Source organism: Lepisosteus platostomus, chromosome 6 (assembly GCF_059453375.1).
Source record: "Lepisosteus platostomus isolate fLepPlt1 chromosome 6, fLepPlt1.hap1, whole genome shotgun sequence".
Lineage (NCBI taxonomy): Eukaryota > Metazoa > Chordata > Actinopteri > Semionotiformes > Lepisosteidae > Lepisosteus > Lepisosteus platostomus.
The window spans coordinates 43,477,400-43,496,029 of record NC_142616.1 but is presented as its reverse complement, the minus strand read 5'-3'; positions in this window follow the sequence as shown (position 1 = coordinate 43,496,029).

Below are 18,630 nucleotides of genomic sequence, written 5' to 3'. Positions count from 1 at the left end.
GATGGAGTCACTTTAACGCAACAGGGTTATAATTACTATCCGTTAGGCTAATTGATCTCTATTGACCTGTTTTTCAGCTTTTAAGATGTTGGATAAGGTTAGTAATTAGCATCAACCCTAAACCAGTTTCCTCGTACTTCCCCATTCAAATGTGTGAAATTTAAGCAACTGGATATCTGCAGAATGCTGTCAAAATGTCATTTCCACTTTTAACTTTCCTCCAGCTGTTATTTCCATTAATTGGTCCCCTGTTAAGATTCATTTAGACAGAAATAAAAGATCGGCTATTTGATATGTATGTTGAAGATAGAGTGGATGGACTACTTCCACTCAGCATGGAGTGTTTGCAGGAGTGAATGGAGATGCTTAATGCAACCCCATGCTGAATATCTCCACAACAGAGCAATAAAGAGTCCCTTTGAATCAAAAATTAAAAGAGACAGGAGTTTTCCAGGACCAGGAATGAGAACCTCTGATGTAACATGCTCAACAAAGGAATCCAAGTGAAGCACGAAAAAGGAACTCAAGCAATAACCTCGGCTGTCTGGACCTGTTTATGATTTGATGGTTTGTGAGTGTTGTGTAACTACTCACAGAGAAATCCAATAATATCATCACCCCCCACTGAAAATAGTAACAGTGCGGCTACTATATGACCAAAGTTCACTTCAAGACCATCAATCAGGAAATTACTATTTGCTTAATGGAGGGTTTAGGTACAAGACACCAGTGGCACAGAGAAGGCAACAATCAGCTGACATTTCTGGAATGTCCAATTAACAAAAAGTCTGATTTATACTGCTGTATAATATGCAATAGTGCTATAATTAAAAAAGCACATGCTATGCTTAAGATGGGGGGAAAAAAGTACTAGAGACATACACTTCTGTTGTTGCTGCTCTACATTATATCAGTTAAATTATTGCACTGTTGGTTTGTTTATTGTATATTGTTGTACAGGGGCATTATCATTCTAGGTCTTTCATCTAAAAATGCTGGTCCATGGGCATCTTCATCTTCTCAAAGATGGAGGACAAGTGTTCAAAATGCACTTGTTTTCTGTTTCATCCAATTCAGGGTCTTTGGGAGCCTAAGGCTATTCAATAAGCAACAGGCACAAGGCAGGATACACCCTGGACAGAACAGTAGTCCGTCACAGGACACACACAGACAGAACACAAACACAGAGATGAGAGTGTATTTTGCCAGAGCATCTGAAGGAAATTCACACAAATACGGGGAGAACATACAAACTCCACACAAGTAGCATCCCAGGTCTCAAAATTGTACCCAGGGCCCCAGCATTGCAAAGCAGCAATGCTAATCACTGTACCACCATGCTGCCCAGATGCATTTTCAGACTGTTACATGTCTCCAGAATCTTGGAAGTTTTTTGGAAAGTTGCTCTTAACAGAAGACAAGAAACACCAACATCAATCAACATGATATTTAGTTTATATAACAACATTAGCACACAGTTAAAATGTAGACAGCTCTTTTTTGCCCATGCCAAAGTGATCATCTTTTAGTTTAGCTGGTTTGATAGTCACCTTGAAAGTAAAGCTTCCAACTGAATCATACAGTATAGTTACAGTAGGTCAGTATGAAAATAAACAGCTTGTACAAAGTTGTTTTCCTCAGTTAATATGCACAGCCTTGTCACGCTAGAAAACTCTTAATCCTGACTCAATACATAATACAATGTGTAATAAATTACTCAATTTCTTAGTGTTTATAAAAAGTGGATTTTTATTAATAGTCGGCTGAATTGTCTATTATCAATTGTATGGGAATGGTTTATAGAATACTGCTAAAACTGCAGTGTATCTCAGCTTGATAAACACCACAGTCTTGAACCTGTTTAACTGAAGCAGGAAATGACAGCTGTTTGACTTTCATCTTCGAGACCTGAGACACAGCTCGGCTATCTTCACAATGTCCTGACCTGTCGAAGGCCGAGTCATTGGCCACAGGCTGTCAGAAAAGTTTACAATGAGACGTCACTTCATTTTAAGGGTGTCACAAATCATGCTTGAAGTGAACATACTGTGGACCTTTTAATTCACTGCTAACATCAAACTAATCGGGAGCTGCTGAATTTTCTAAATGGATGATACTATTTATAACACTTCTTATCAGTGGGGCTGAGGAATCAAATGCAAAGCAGACACCCAAGCGAGAAATAATAGGCTGTGTAATAGGAAATGGGTTGTGTATATGTATTCCTCCCTGGCTTTGTTTTTGAGAAATTGTTCTGAATGCTTCTTTACCATAGCTAATTTCTAATAATGGCCACAAAAATCCCTGTCTATATACGCATGAACTGTCTGTAACAATGAAAACAAATAACTCATTGTATTTAACGTGTCTAGTTGGCTAGTCTCCACTGGCTGCTTTGCATTTCTAACATGTATATTTTGTACAGAGACAAAAATAAATTCACAGTTGCTATGCATCACTGAATTCACTTTATTATTATTAATGTGTAATGATAAGCTTGAACAGGCTGTGCAGTTTCGTCTTTTTATTCACAATGAATGGATTTAAATCTCGCAATAAATAAATGTCAAATACACTGGATAAATAATAGGAGACAAGAACAATAGCTAAGGTAAGAGAAAATAAAAGGAAAATGCCATTTGGTTGTTTATCCAATTTTATAAACATCTACTGTATGTATGTCACAATCAAATGTTTCAAGAAATCCTGAGTTTGCAGACTGAAGAGATCAGGCCCTAAGATACAGTTTACAGGTTTTGAATTCTTTTATCATTCGACTTAATGATTTGAATTTTATATAGTGGCTTTATTCATCTTAAATGAAGCCAAAGCACTTTACATATAAGAGGCACACACTTCACCCACTGCTCAAGAGCAACACCAATTGCGTGCCAGTTCAGTTGTTTGGTCTAATGATGAGACAAGCCAATGGATATGAAGATATCGCGTACAGTACCTACTGCATCACTTTAGTTTTAAAACCCCTGGCTGAGGAAATAACAACACTGGTCACAAAGCATGTGGAGATCCATGTTTAGCCAGGGAGCTGATATTTGTAGGGAAGCAAATGTGAAAGATAGGAATTTGACCTCCACCCAAACATCTGTTCAATAACACCATCAGTCCTACTACAAAGATCAGATCAGGTAGTGAAGTGAGAAATTGCATCACCAATTGAATTAGGGAGGATAGATTGTGCAAGCTTAAAGTAATATTTAGCCAGGACACCAGGGTTAATCACTGCAGACATGGTTCTTTAATGATCACGGACCACGGTATGGTGTCTCATCCAAAGGATGGAACCTTCTATAGCACAGTGTCCTATGTCACAATACCAGTGCTTTGTAAATGCGAGAAGGACAGAAGAGGCACATTTATTGGTCCACTTATATCACTAACATTAAACCTTTAACTGTAAAAATACAGTTTTTATGCTCTAGTAATGATGAATAACTTTGCACTTAATACTAAACTTATTTTCTACACCAGAAAATGTGTCACTCTAGTTTCAAACACAGCAATACTGAGATTTAAAAATTTTAATTATAGAAACAAATGCAATCTGAACAAGTAGGGAACGTAGTCAAGGACAGTGCAGTCCAGAAGCAACGAGGTATCAGTTTCCACCATAGGTATGACAAAGAGGAGATTTAATGGCAGAGGTAGGAGAAGGAAGATGGAACAGTTAAGAGACCAGCACAGCATGAGCAGAGATGACAAAACAGGATAAAATATATGTGATGTAGTGAGTGTTGGGGAAGCTTCCATCATGGCTCAAAGCTCAGACTATAGTGTGGCCTCAAGCCAAGATGGTCAATGTTTAATTGGGAAATACTTAGAATCAACCACACTTGAGAGGAATGAGTGTAGAGGATTCTAAGGGCATACTGTACATTTCCACAGGAGGGAATATGTTTAGAAGAATGGGCTCTCAATGGAATTAGCCATGCCAATAAGTTAAGCAAGAGGCTTTTATGAAAGAAACCTGAAGAAAGAGACTCGGGCTGTCTAGACTGAAAGGGAAAAAGTAGGAGCTCCATAATTAGGTTTTCAGTGCAGCAGAAGTGCACTGCCAGGAAACAGGAGCGGGTTGCTGGACCAGAATATCACCATCTGACAAGTGTCTTCAGTGTCTGACAAGGTAGCAACATATTTTCTCAGAACGAAGGTCAAAAGAGTGAGGAAGGGGACTGAACAGCAAGCTGGCAACTGCTGTGTCAGGGACATCAAGGGTACAGCCTCATGCTAATGCTGTGGGAGTAATTAGTGCAACTGTTAATGCAACAGTTTGAGAAGGTGTTCGTGAGCACGACCTACCCATGCTTTCTGAAAGAAGACCAGAAAGTGCTGACCACACACTGCTTGATTTGTGGTCTCTCCCCCACCTGCCCACGGCATCAGGTCTATCCAGATGCCCCAGAACCCCTGGAAGCTGCACTCCAGAAGGTTTGTGAGGTGGGAGAGGGACACCACTGGCCCCCCAGGCAAGACCATGACAAAGGAAGGCTGGTCACCTGGTACACCATCTTAAACCCCTCACCAAGGAAGCCAGACATGGAAACATAGCTGTATCATCACCTCCAAGTCTGTGTTGAAGTGGTGCCATGCCAGGCGCTGGTGGACACTGGCTCCTCTCTGATCATCTGTCATCAGTTGCTCAGTTACAATCACTGGACTAAAGCTGAGCATAGTGACTGGAGAGGCCACTCCTATGCACAGGTGGACCACAGCTGTCTATGAAGATGGTCAACAATGCTGCTGTAGGGACCAAGTAGGCAGCCCTTATCCAGGAGACTTACATCATAGGGTTAGACTTCTTATGGGGAATTTCCTATGACCTCGAAACAATTCAGATAATTTCCAAGAAGGACCTGCTCAAGCACTCTCATCTGCCTGGAAAACTGAAAGTGGGCCATTCACACCAGTGGCCCATCTGACACCCTTGATGCTGAGCCCAGATTCCTGTCCAGCCACAGAAGATGGTGTAATGGAAAGTTACTGAAGAAAAGTGTTTTATCCTAAAAATGTCATTTACGGGCAGACCTGTGTTGTAAAAGCAGCTTGATTCTGTGAACAAAGTGTGTTTGTACCCAGCGAGTCAAGGGCACAGGATGTTTTAATAATGCATTTAGCTGTCTTCTCTGTCCTTCAAGGCTAAGACCTATAAGGACTGGAAAATTACTGTTTTGCCTGTCTTTGTATTACTAACCAACCATAATGAAGTAAACAAGTTGAGGTGTTGCATCAGCTAAGTGTATAAAATAAGGGACCTTTCTCTATTTTAATTTGAAAATCAGCTCGCACTTGCTGCACAGACTAGTGGTTGCTGTCTTTCCCTGTTGCGCAATATGAATAAATACCTTACTGAGTGAATGAGAACACCTTTCCTGGCTCTTTTTTTATAAAGATTCCACAACAATGGAGATGAAATTGAGGATGTCAACCTCTCATGAGGAGCTAAGCCATTGCAGGACACCAGAGCCCCACTTTGTTCCATGATGGTGAATCAGAAGGGTGCCAACCCAGCCAAATCGAGACCAGAACGCATGGGAGAAACTGATGCAAGCCATACAGGAAAGAGGTGTCAAAGACCTGACTCATGAGCAAGGTGAGCAACTCTGGAAACTACAGTACAGTATCAGCGTATGTTTGAAGTACTAGGACACTAGAGCCTCTTCTGAAGGGTTAGGACCCATGCTCTCGTAGAAGACCGCTGAAGGAGAGCAGGCCTACTCTTTTACAGCAGGGCTTTCACCAAAGAACATTTACTGTGACCTGAAGAGAGCTACTATTAGTAACCAACTCAATATGGCATTTCTGTCACCATATTTGTGGGTTCCCCTTCACCTTGCAAACAACCCATGCTGCTCTCCACTAGCTTCTCTCCTTTAGGCAACCAAATGGCCGGGTGGCATTATGGATCACAACATTGCTGAGCTAACATTATACAATCGTAGCAAGTACCACCAGAATGCAGATGTCCTGTCCAGATTACTGTGTGCAGAGAATTGATCTGCACACTACAACTGGGGCAAAGAACAAGACTGGGAGTTAGGCCCCCACAGACCACAAGCTGTCAGATCCTGCTGCCTGAGCCTAAAACCTCTTTGGACGTTCTGTCCGGAAGCCAACACTGAGCTCAAGACAGTCCAACAGTAGGTGTGGGCTGGCAAGCACCCCCTCCTGGGATGGAATGGTTGGATCTTTGGGATCAAAACTCTCTGGGATCAATTGCTCAGTTTATTGGTCATAGATTGCATGTCGAAGTCATGGTGACTGCAGCATTAAGACTGTAGGCCCACCTGCGGTCGGTTACTTTGGGGTTATTAAGATCCACAGAGGTACCTATCAGGGCTATTACTGAGCACTTCTGCACTGCCAGGAAGGGGCTAGAAGACCATTCAACAGCCAACCTGCTGCCATTCCCAGTGAGTGCACCCAGTGATTGTGTGCGCAGTGAGTGGAAAGACTTGCTGTAGATATCCTAGGTCCATTTTCCCAAGACACCCAAGAGCAACAGGTTTATCATGGTCACTACAGACCAATTCATCTCTTGTCAGACATTTATGCCTTACCTTATTAGGAGTCCTCCACATACCCGGGCATGAGCCAAAGATGCCAGCAGAGGTGGCCTTTGGCCAGTCCTCAGACCAGGTCCCAGTGACTGATGAACCTGAAATTTTTGGAAAGGCTTAAAAAGTGCCTTGAGGAAACTGAAGAATGTACTCCCATGCAAGCAAAAGCCACAGAACCACGGTCCCGAAGAAATTATGATGTCCAGCCCAGAAAACAACTTTCTCAACCTCAGGTGACTGTCTGGTTCTTCAAACCCTGCCAGTCCAGGGGTGCTGTCCAAAGCTGGATCCCAAGTGGTTGGGCCTGTGCAAGGTCGTTGAACCGGTGAGTGAAACCAGCCATAGAATGCATCTCACCAAGAGAAAGAAGACCTTCCAGAGCTAGAGGGGTCCACAGTGTCCACAAAGGAGAGTGACGTTCCCCCTTTACGTTCCCCAGGACTAGGTCCATGCCACAACAGAAGACTGCCATCACAACACCATAACTTTGAAGTCTCCCTCAGATGCAAAGGAACTGGGCTGGTGAGGCTGTGTAAAATTCCAAGGTCCCTGGAGTGGGCTGTCTCAAATAACCTCTGCCTCTTCCCCTTCCACTTTTCCTCTTTTGCCTTGTATCCATCTAGAAGATGCTCCATTCTCCTCCTCTCTGATGTGCCCATATGGTCTACTACTGCTACAACTGTAAACCACTCTATTCTTCCTTCATGTCTTCTGTCGTGCTTCCGAGCCTCCAGAGCAGAGGTTAGCTGTCTCCCAGCATTACTTCCCCATGTTCACCTGCCCAGGCCACACTTGTTGCTCAGAACTGTCCAACAAATGAATCTGCCTACGTTTCTCATCCTGGATAGCCATGGTAGTGTGATCTCCACACCCTGCAGCCATTCCCAGTGAGTGTACCCATATTCAGGATCCATATTCTGTTTCTCTATACCCTTTAATCAGTTTTCCAGAATGCTGTCCTTCAAAGCATCGCACTCTACACTCTCCCCTCCAAAGAAAGTCTTCCTCCATATACAATGCCTCCCTATAACCAGTGAAATTTTAGCATGCTATGTTGGCTCATTCTTTGTTTGGTTTCTTGTGGTGTGCCACATTTGTGCTAGTAGAGATACCTGCCACCCTCAAGTCAGATACTCTCTACATATTCGCATCTGCTTCACAAGGGTTCTCTTCCAGCCTGATGATTTTATTTTAGTTCCACTGCCTGAGACCTTCTCTCTGACTTATCTATTTTGCTGCAGCTGCAGGTTTGGGCAGATTACAGACACAGAGGTGCATACTTGTTAATATTTGTCCAGTAATTCTGTAGTATAGTTGGATTATTCATACCTATAAAAAAATAAACTAAAAAGGATTATGAGAAACAGGCTGAAATCTAAAAAAAAAACAGTTCTTCCAACCCGATCTGCAACTTGGATGTGACACAGGTAGCGCAGAAGTGATTTTTACCGATCACTTGTTTTCCTGGAGATGTCCTCATTGCTTCTCGCTTGAAGATACTGTACAGTTATAACCAATTTTGGTTGCTACAGTATAGGCTGACTGGATTAAAACAGAGACCTAATACTCTGACAGTAACAAAGCAGCTGATTCTGGAGTGTAAAAACTGGTTTACGGTACTGAAGGGTAGAGTAGGAACTCGCCAGAGACAGAGGCGCTAAACAGGATTCTGCATTACGCAAGAGGCTGTTTGCAAGCTGATTTCTATATCAAACGGTTTAGCACTCTACAAAGGATGTAAAGTTTTTGTTAGACTGATAAAGTTTTGTGGTTAGACACCTCTAAAGGTAAACGGTTCAGCCTTGTTGAAAGACATTAATAAAAGAAGACAAACCGACCAGTAGTTTTGCTAGATGCATCCATGACCGAACAGGACCTGCTGGTAGTTCTATTTGACAGGGGAAATGTAAGGGTTATGGACTTTACGTAAGGGCTGGGAAAGTTATGAATATCAGCCCGTTCCATATTTCCTCTTATTAAACAATAAGTGGGCATATCTTACACATCACACTGCTGGGTTAGGAGAATCTGCTATAGAAACAAATTGCCAACAGAGGTAATTGTATGCAATTATAAACACTGCATGTTTGGGTTAAATGCCAATGTTTCTCAATCATTATTTCTCTATCCCTGTTAATTATTTGGTATTTTTACATTCTGCAATTGCTCAGCCTTACTGTATACTGTACCTTGCAGCGTAAGAAAATGTACTGGTTACACTTCACAGCCAAAACGTTTCTTTTCTTCTCTTTTCAGCTCAGAATATACTTTTATTTGTTCCTGTTTCTAAATGTTAAACTGTAAGTATACAGTATATGTTCTAAATGGATAATAAGTCAACTGTTAATACATTTTATACAGTATTACAAAAACTACCTTCTGCAATACTGTATGTATAGGGTTGTGCATATACAGTACAGTAAGTATAGTCTGATGAGAGGTTTTTAGTTAGCTCTACTATTATTTCATAGTAACATTTTCGGCACACTGCTTAAGAAGTCATAGCAACCTGCTGCTTATCCTGGCCATAAGCCTCAATTATGTGTTTTGTGCGAAGGGATAGACAACAAAATACATTTTCCCTTTCCAAAGCTACCCGATTCGCCATAATTCACACAGGTTGTTCACACATAGAGATGTGCTCAGTGGGTTGACCACTAGGGGGAGATCTCTTTTCAAAAGTAAACTAGTTTTCAGATTGGTTTTGTATAGTTTATGTATTTTTCATCCTAGATGTCAGCATTCTGAAATACCTACAGAAGCATACAATGGATTTGAGGCAAATAGTAACTAGTTGCACAGAAACAAATGGTAATACAGAATACATATAGTTATAATAACTATTCTGTATCACAATATATAGTTAAAAAATCTGAGATATTTGTGGTGGTTACTGCATCAATGGTTTATACAGAATATATAACCGCTAAATGTTCTTACATTTACCCAATGGACAGAATCTGATGACATACAGTATTTCCTATACTGTATGTATAGGAAATTATTTATTTGTATTTCAGTATACTGTATACTGAACTATAGTTCACACTATAGGATTTTCACTTCCTGACCCAGAGCACATAGACAGTGTTACAAAATGTGAGGTGTGAGGTTACACAGCGTGATATCCAATTAGGAAACAATGCAATGAGCTTTTAAATGGGGGTAATACACTACTTCATTTACTGTATTTGCATAGAGAACAAGTCAGGACTAGTATACATCAAAAAGTAATAAAATATGTTTGCCCACCCCTCTATTTTTTTTATTTATTTGTACTTATGAAAGGGGTGTACTTATGAAAATGTTTGGTTGGCTTAAGTTGCAGAGACTCTTATTGCTGTCAACAAACCGGGGTAGCATGCTGATTTATTTGTACCCCCAATAATATTAGAACAAAAACATTATATACTGTAATAGAATGAGTTACATAATGGGTAATGTGTCTTGCTTCAAAGCAATTCTAATTTTTTTTATGCTGTATCTACTGTCATATCTGTCACGAATTATTGAATTACAGAAAACACAAAGGTCAGATTTATTCACATCTCTTAAGTATTTGTTTAAATAAAATCCAATAGAAACATGTCTGCAAATACCATTCTGCTCTTTGGAAATGTAATGGAACTCTATAGAGGCCTTTAAAGGTTTGCTATTTCCCTGGAGTATAGCAGGAGGTAAGAGTAACAGTGATTCAGTAGCATCATCATAGCTAAGGTCAGAGACTCCACCAGTTGAGGGATGGCTAGAAGAAAAATCTACAATCTACAGCTCTTCACTGCACTGTCCGTTATTAAGATATTTAAGGCTGCTGCTAAAGTGTCTACCCTGCCAGGAAACGGGGATGAAAGTGTATCTTATAACCATGGGATGTGGTTTTGGGAGGCACTCGTAATCAAAGGGAACAGTTGGAGATCTACAGCACTAGCTGACATATTCAGGATACAGTGGATCAAAAACTACCATGTGAAGTTGTTTGCATGAATGTGGTATTCCATGTTGGGCAACAAGAAATAAACCTGAGAGAGAACAACAATTTTTTATTTGTGTATTAAGGTATTTTATTAGGGTACCTCAAATTTGTCAAACTGCATGTGAAACTAGACAATATGGACAGAATGTCACGCTCGGAATCCCTCCTCTTAAGGGCACTCCGGCCCTTTTGTATTTTAGTTGATTGTGTGCACCTGCCCTCTATTTGTCCTTCCTTATTTAAGCCTGGTGCACTCGCTGCTCCTCGCTCTGCATTGGAACACGGACGCCGGGAGGCCCGCCTACCACCAGGTCGCCCTACGTCTGCGGCTTGAGGGCATAGGCTTCCTAACGGCATCCTGACCTGCTGAGTCCGGGGCTCGGAGCGCCGGGCCTCGTCAGTCTGTTTTCCGGATTCCACTCCGGATTTTAACCGTGTTCATCTTGTCTTGGATGGATCACCTGGCTTTGGATTTTGGACTGCGCCTGGATTTCCCGATTGGACTTCCCTGGACTTGTTTCCCTGCGCTCCTCCCTAGCACCTGACCACTGTTCGCCATTCCTTCCTTTCCTAACTGTGTTTTCCCTGTAGCCCTTTTCCAGGCATTTCCTCATTATACTGTCTGCACAGGGTCCTAAAGTACACTTCGTTACACAGAAGACATCAAATTTAACTTTTTGAAATGCTCATAAGCATTATGATTGCCATACAAAGGTTAACCTTATGTTGAGAAAATCATGTGCAATATACAGTATACTGATAGAAAAAAATAAACATTTTCTGTAATGAGAATACTATAGTTATAGCTTATGTACTTTCACAAAAAGTTGTCAATTTGTTTTAAGCCCTCTGACCAGCAATACAGCTTGTGCAGTGAGACATTGCAACTTGCCAATCACACAAAAGCTCCTTAGGTGCACTTTTACCTAACGAGGTCCAGGTGGAACAATGGCTGATCAGGGCACCTTTAAAAAGGCCTTACTTCAAACCTTAGGTCACTGCAAGGAAAGGCCACACTTTTATGTGCATTCCATAATGCCTCGAATGTCACCAGAAGCAAGGGAGAGGGCCATTGGCATGCTGCAGGCAGTCATGTCATGTGCCAGTGTTGCCAGACACTATGGAGTAGGCAACTCCACTGTGTCCCAACTGCAGAGAAGGTTTCAGCAGACCAGCAGGACAGATGACCGTCCAAGATCTGGTCGCCCTCAAGTGATCACACCAGAGCACGACCGACACAGCAACGTAATGTAATTTGAATAGGACATTGTAGCAGCGAGGCTTATTAATAAGAAAGAATTAAGTGTTCTGAGGTTTCCCAAATGAGGCTCCATCTCTCTGTTCATCTCTGTGGTGCAGCCACAGAGAAGCTATTCATGCAGGCTGATTTAAGTATGTTTTCTTTTGATAAGGGACAGCTCCCAAAGGGGGATGCACTTAGCTAAGCCTGGCTACCATGATCAATGGTCATCCATTGGCGCCTATCTGTCTAGGGAGTGCCAGATGGACATCTGGACTGCATTCCTAAGTGTCAGGAGTAAGTGACTCATATCTCACCTTGATTAACCAATCAGGGACTGGTAGGGCCGAGTAACCCACGCGGGACTCTGATGCCCATGGAACTTTCAGCCAATCAACGAGCTGAAGTTCCTCCAGGTAAAAACAGGCAACACAGAGAGCCTGAGAGATTCAGTGGAATTCTGTGGACTTTTCTAAAGGGAATTCAAAGGAGAATTCCAGGGCAGGACGGCCCAGGAGCAGAAGGCTCCCAAGGGCAGAACATTCTCGCAGCGCGCCTCCTGACCATCCTGAGACTCAGCCCGGACAACCACGGAACGGCCAGTGTGTCCGAGTGCCAGAACTTTCCTTTGTTCTAAGAGTCTAGAGCGGAGGTTGCCAGAGAGTAACCAGAGGATCCACCCGAGGTTAGCACCAGCAGCAGGCCTCGTGAACAGGTCAGAACTGTGGACAGCTGAATCACTATTCAGAAGTAGCTCTTCATCAGGAACGAACCGGTCCTCTTCCTGACTTGCTGGGACCCACAGTCATCTTTTCTCCTGTGCGCAAACTTTGCTAGTTAAAGCCAACACTAACTAGCCGGTCAGTGAGCATCAGCAGCGCACCGTCGCAAGGCGCACAGCACAGCCTGGCACCGAGCCAGAGAGCGCAGATTGGACAGCAACAGCCTGCAACTGTTTCTTTGTGCCCGCAGGAGATCTGAATCCCCAGAGATTGGATGAGTATTCAACTTCACTGCATTACTGCTCGAGAATTCAATTGTTATCCCAACCAGTTGATATCAATTTAATTCCTAAGAGTTATGTACTTGTTTTGAGTATCTAATGTAGAAGTTATAACCAAGTTCATTTATGAAACGGTCTAAATGAATGATATACTGAACGTATGTCCTCTTGATATATGTAATTCTTTGTAACTGACTGAATATATACCTTTTGTATTCTGATAACCCTCTCGATAAGATCTGTTAGGTTTATATGCATATTCTATGCATTAATAAATGTATCCTCGTGTATTAGTACCTATGTGTGTGCGTTGTTTGAGTTATATCGCATGGTTGGATTCTAAAGCCATCAAAAGAATCATTTTGTGATTTAATGCTACAATTAATAATTGTCCCAGTAAATGCCCAAACCCTACAGAACTGGTGCCTTCAGAGAGCAGAATACTTTTGCTAAACACTATATTTAGATTTTTTCATAGCTTCTCAATTGGGATTTTTCAGTAAAAACTTTCTTCTTTAAATCTGTGACAAAATGTTTTTCTCTTCACTATTCTTTTTGTACTTCACTTAATGGAACCTATGTTGTTTTCCTGTATGATTGTACTGCAGTGTGATTTGCTGCGTTAATGTAATCACATAGGGCAGGGGGCTCACCAAAGTAATATTATTACAAGTATGTTTTTCATTACAAAGATTTCTTAACCATAAACTACCCCTGGGCCTTTCTGATATTCTGTGAGACATTTTGTGTGCTTCTAATGTCTTAGTGTCTTAAATTGTTTACTCTAACAGCTTGAAACGTCTCAGACTGCTGCCCTAAGGTTTTATTCACTTTTACCACACTTGTGTGTTTTGAAGGGCTGGCAACAGAGTGAAGCTGACTGTGAAGCTGTCCACACCAACTGCAGCTGAACGATTTCTCTAGTGTGGATGCACTGGTGCCTCTTCATGTCTAACTAAAGACATGTCTGACTAAAGCTCTTTCCACACTGCAGGTGGCTGAATGGCTCCTCTCCTGATGAGCATGCTGGTGGCTTTTAAGGTTGTTAAATAACCCAAACCTTTCACACACTAACTGCAGCTGAAGGTCTTTCCCCTGTGTCAATGTATTGGTGGCATTTTAAAGTGGCTTGATCGACTGGAGCTCTTCCCACATCGATTGCAGCTGAATGGTTTCTCTCCAGTGTGACGGCACTGGTGCACTTCAAGCTTGAATGGCTGTTTAAAATTGTTGCCACAGTGAGAGCAGGAGGGCAGCCTCTCTCGGACTGAGAGTGCTGATGTGCAGAAATGCTGAGTGAGAGACTGACACCTTGTCTACTCTGTGCACTGTGGGTAGTCATCAACCCCTGGGTCTCTTTTGATATCTGCTGTGTGCCTACTCACAGACAGAGGGATCAGAGTGCAGGAGGACAAGGCCTCTAAATTACAAACACCTTCAATTTTCTTCATTATTCTGTGGCCTTGTTGTTGCTCTTCTATTTTCAAGCTTTAATGGAGTTTTTAATGAAAGTTTGGGAGGAATGCGGGCAGCCAAGCTTATCAAACTCAGCTGCTGCAAACTCTCAGTCAGTCTCCATACTGTACATACCAAATGTCACCCTCTGTTCTTCCTCAATCGTTTTTTTCCATCCCTCCACCACCTCCACCTTTGCAGCTGCCCATGGGGGTCCTATCCTCCCTGTCCAATGGCCGGGAGGTTGGCTCTCAGCTGAGCGGGTTAAGCCAAGTCTTCCGCGTCTCAATAAACAATTCTACCTTCTCTCAGTCTTCGGCTGCTGTCATTCCTCTTGAAGCTGTATTGTCTCTGCTGGGCGTGGTCCAGCTGAGGGATGTTCCCTGCACTGTGTGTAGACACTTGCTCAGTCTCCTCCTTAACTGAGACACAGTCCAGTTAGGCATCCTCCTCTGCTCTGCAGGGTGGAGCAATGGTGTCTCACATTTCTGTCCTGTCATGTTAACGTTGTCCAGCTCATTTGGTTCCTCTACTTTGTACGCTTGTGTAAATACAGAGTGCAGTCCATTATGGCTGTGGGATATACACTCAGTGCACTGAGCTCCTCCTTGCTCTGGATGCTCCAGTGCTTCTCACTGAGTGTCTCTTTGTCTTGTGGAGAAGTGAGTTCTGTATGCTGGAGTCCCCCTCCTCTCCACAAAGATACTATTCAATAGCAGCCCTTTCTTCAGCAATCATGCAGACCACCAACTTCTGAAGCTCTTAAAGAAAACACAGGGCAACAGAACAAGGCTTCATAGCTGCACTAAATATGGTTCAACAGTGAAGTTAAGCAATGCCATAGTAAAGCAAAATAAAGTACATATGACCTTTGTGGCATTTTATTAATAAGAACCACATTAAAGACATTAATACAAATTAATGGAGTCTATATTTAAAATGTGAAGACTACTACAGTACATAAAATGTAAAATATAAATGAAAGGAACAACCCCTAGAGCCTTTTAAAATATGCTTTATCCAGAAACCTTTCATAACTGAAACTGAACTGCTGGGTAGTAGTTGTAGCCCCATCTGACTCCTTTAACGTGTAACATAAATGCTGCTTGTAACCAAAATAAAAAAGGTTCGTCTTACAAAACATATCCCATGCATCTGAAGTCTGTTACAGTCCCAGCATCCCACCAGCAGAGGGCACCTCAACCTCTAGGGGTTACTTCTTCTGTACAGCAGAGGCGCAGATCAGTCAAACAGCAATAGCCAATCCCTGCTCACCTTGTGTCCCTTCATCACCACGCCTCCCCTCCCCAAACCTATTTAAACCCTGCTCTTGGGTCAGTTAGTGCTTAGTATTGTTACAACACTTTGAGCTCTGGATTTGACCTGTGCTGGACTCCTTGCCTGACTTCTGGTTCATGGCCTGTTTCCTGATCCTGATTCTCGGTTTGTATCTCTGGTGCTTAATTTCTAATCTGGCTTTTGGTTCTGGACTTTCGGTTGCCTCTTGACCCTGGCCTTGGATTACCCTTACTAACTGGATTAGGAGACATGTATTTGTGATCTTGAAACCTGCATAGGGTCCTTCATTGTTTTTCTAAGATGTGGGCCAGTTTAATCAAGTAGAGCTAGCTCAGACTCCAAGTGACAAGCAACATTTGGAGTAACCTGTCTATTTGAGTACCATAGTTAAACCACTGTAATTTCAAGATGGCCAATACCATTTTGCAAATGTAGGTGTATACAGAAATGAGATGTACTGTAAATCTCTGCAAAACTGTTTTTCATATTTGTGTTTCAGGGTCCAACTAGTCTGTTTTTCATGACTTTTATTTCATCTTGTATTTCCAATTGGACACCTCTTGCATTGTACCACTGTTCTTGCTTAGAATAACTGAGTACTACTGATTCTACATTTGTCTGTCTATGCCATAGAGCATTAATGTTTGTTGCATATATGCTTCTTTAAACAATATGCACTGTAAGCAATGAGCAGCTATATTTCATTTTCAGCACAAATCACTCAATCAAGGTTTATCAATGCATGAACAGTACAGCATACAGTGGTGTTGTTGGCAATGAAATGCTTTGTCTGTGAGCTTGTTAAGAGGGATAGAGTAGAAGGACAGAAGTTTATAGGGATTAGGTTAGGATTATGATGCAAGAAATTATACAACTGCTATTTACTATAGTTACAGATTGTATGAATGTAACACAAGGATAGGAGGTATTTCATACAGTACAGTATGTGTCCTGAGAGTGCAAAGTGTCAGGAGAGCGCTGGTGCACCCTATCAGTTCAAGTAGGTTGCCTATTCGCCAGTGGAAAATATCGACATTGCTGATATTTTTTGGACATGAATCACTACTAATCACCTCCTTTTAATGACTCCAGGCGTGACATGCTGGAAAATGTAATTTAAAGAGAATGAATCCGTCGAGTAAATGTTGCAGACGGACCTAATGAAAGCCACATTTGGAAGCCATATACTTCATTCGTTGCATGGATTAGTAATGGAATAGCTAAGCAAATCTTTTATTCATACTTGTGCTATTTTAATATTCTTAGGACTTTCATGTTGCTTTTCAGTAAAATTTAACAATTTGTCAGGTTTTTTGTTCATATTCAATTTGTAAAAAATGGACAAATGCCTTCATTTGTATGATAAGGCATTTGAATGAAAGGTGAAGAAGATGTCAAACAGAATCGATACAATAACTCTTTATGCATCGACTAGTCCAGTTGTATTATTTATAACTACCTATTATACTGTAAGTGTATTCATTCTGTCACTTAGAATTGCTTACACTTATATAGCGCTTTTCTGGACACTCCACTCAAAGCGCTTTACAGGTAATGGGGACTCCCCTCCACCACCACTAATGTGCAGCATTCACCTGGATGATGCGACGGCAGCCGTAGTGCGTGCCAAAACGCTCACCACACATCCACTATTAGTGGGGAGGAGAGCACAGAATGAAGCCAGTTCATAGATGGGGGTTATTAAGAGGCCATGATTGGTAAGGGCCAATGAGAAACTTGGCTGTTCCTTCTCTTAAGTTACAGTAACAGGACAGTTACTCTTTCAAAATCCTCTGTCACTGACAAGGTAAACTGATATTTAAATACTGTAATTCACAAAAGTAATGGTTCATGGGGCATAAAAAAGTGTATGGAAATCAATTTAAGATTTCTAATCAATCTGGCATGATAGCTTAGTATTTGAAAAAAGGGGGTATACTACAGCGAGCACTGGGTCAACTATATTCACAATACTGCCGACAGCAGGAAAATTCCTATTCTTTACTCAACAGCTTTTTAAAAACGGCACACATGATGTTCAAACTGATTTTTTTTTACACAGGAGACTTACAGCTTTGCATTGTGGATCTCCTTTTCTCATGGTTTTGATTAGTTGCACTATGCACTGTGATAGGCAAGCCAATAGCATTTAAACCACAATGCTGCAACCAAGTGTTTTACACACTAGGCAGGCCCTCTCACCTTTCACAGCATTGCTTTGGGTTTTGAAACTTTTCTCCCCCCCAATACGGCACCATTAGATAGGCTGTACATGGGGATAGGGGGTGCGGTGGGGAGAAGATTGTTGGGCTGGGGTCCCAGCTTTTTGAAAAGTTGTACCACTTCATTTCTACTTTACACCCAAAAAATTGAAAGGGACTTTTAAACTTGACATCTTAGAATAACATTTTAATATTTTGTATCTTTATGTACCATTGTCTTTACATAATTCCCTGTCATAATCCAACAAAATTACATGGGTTTAAAAGCATTCTAACACCAGAAATCATGCTACTTTCCTAACCATAAATTAATTCCCCAGTTTCACTGTAGTCTGGCAGCTAAACCTGTTCATCATAATATATGGGTATTGTCTGCCATACTGATCATTAGAGGTTTTGGACTTTTGAGTGTTTTGCCCCACCACTTAAAAGCTGTGTCCCCAAAACCATTTTACTCTTTCTTGATGGGTACAGGGGAAATCACCAAACTATCCTCCCCTAGTAATGTATTTGCTATTTTATTTGTTTTTGGGTCAACAATATAGGATAACTTGGTAGGCAAAAGACAATTTCAATCTCCATCAGAATTAGGACATTCCCCTAAGCCCCGCAATGTATCTGGCTGCTGCTGTGAAATCAGTCCAGCGAAGGACAATGTCTTTTCTGTAACTTGGTGGCCCATATTCTACAAAACATTCTAAAAAGGATGCCAGGTTGCATTGAGGTGTTTGTTTTATCCCCCACTTACCTGTTTTAAGTTTAATGCAGCAGCAGCAGCTCTCCTTGTTCTCAATGGATTTACAGGGCAGATCCCTGGCCTGCAGTATTTAAATCTCTCATTTCTGTTTGTGCATTGGGCTGTA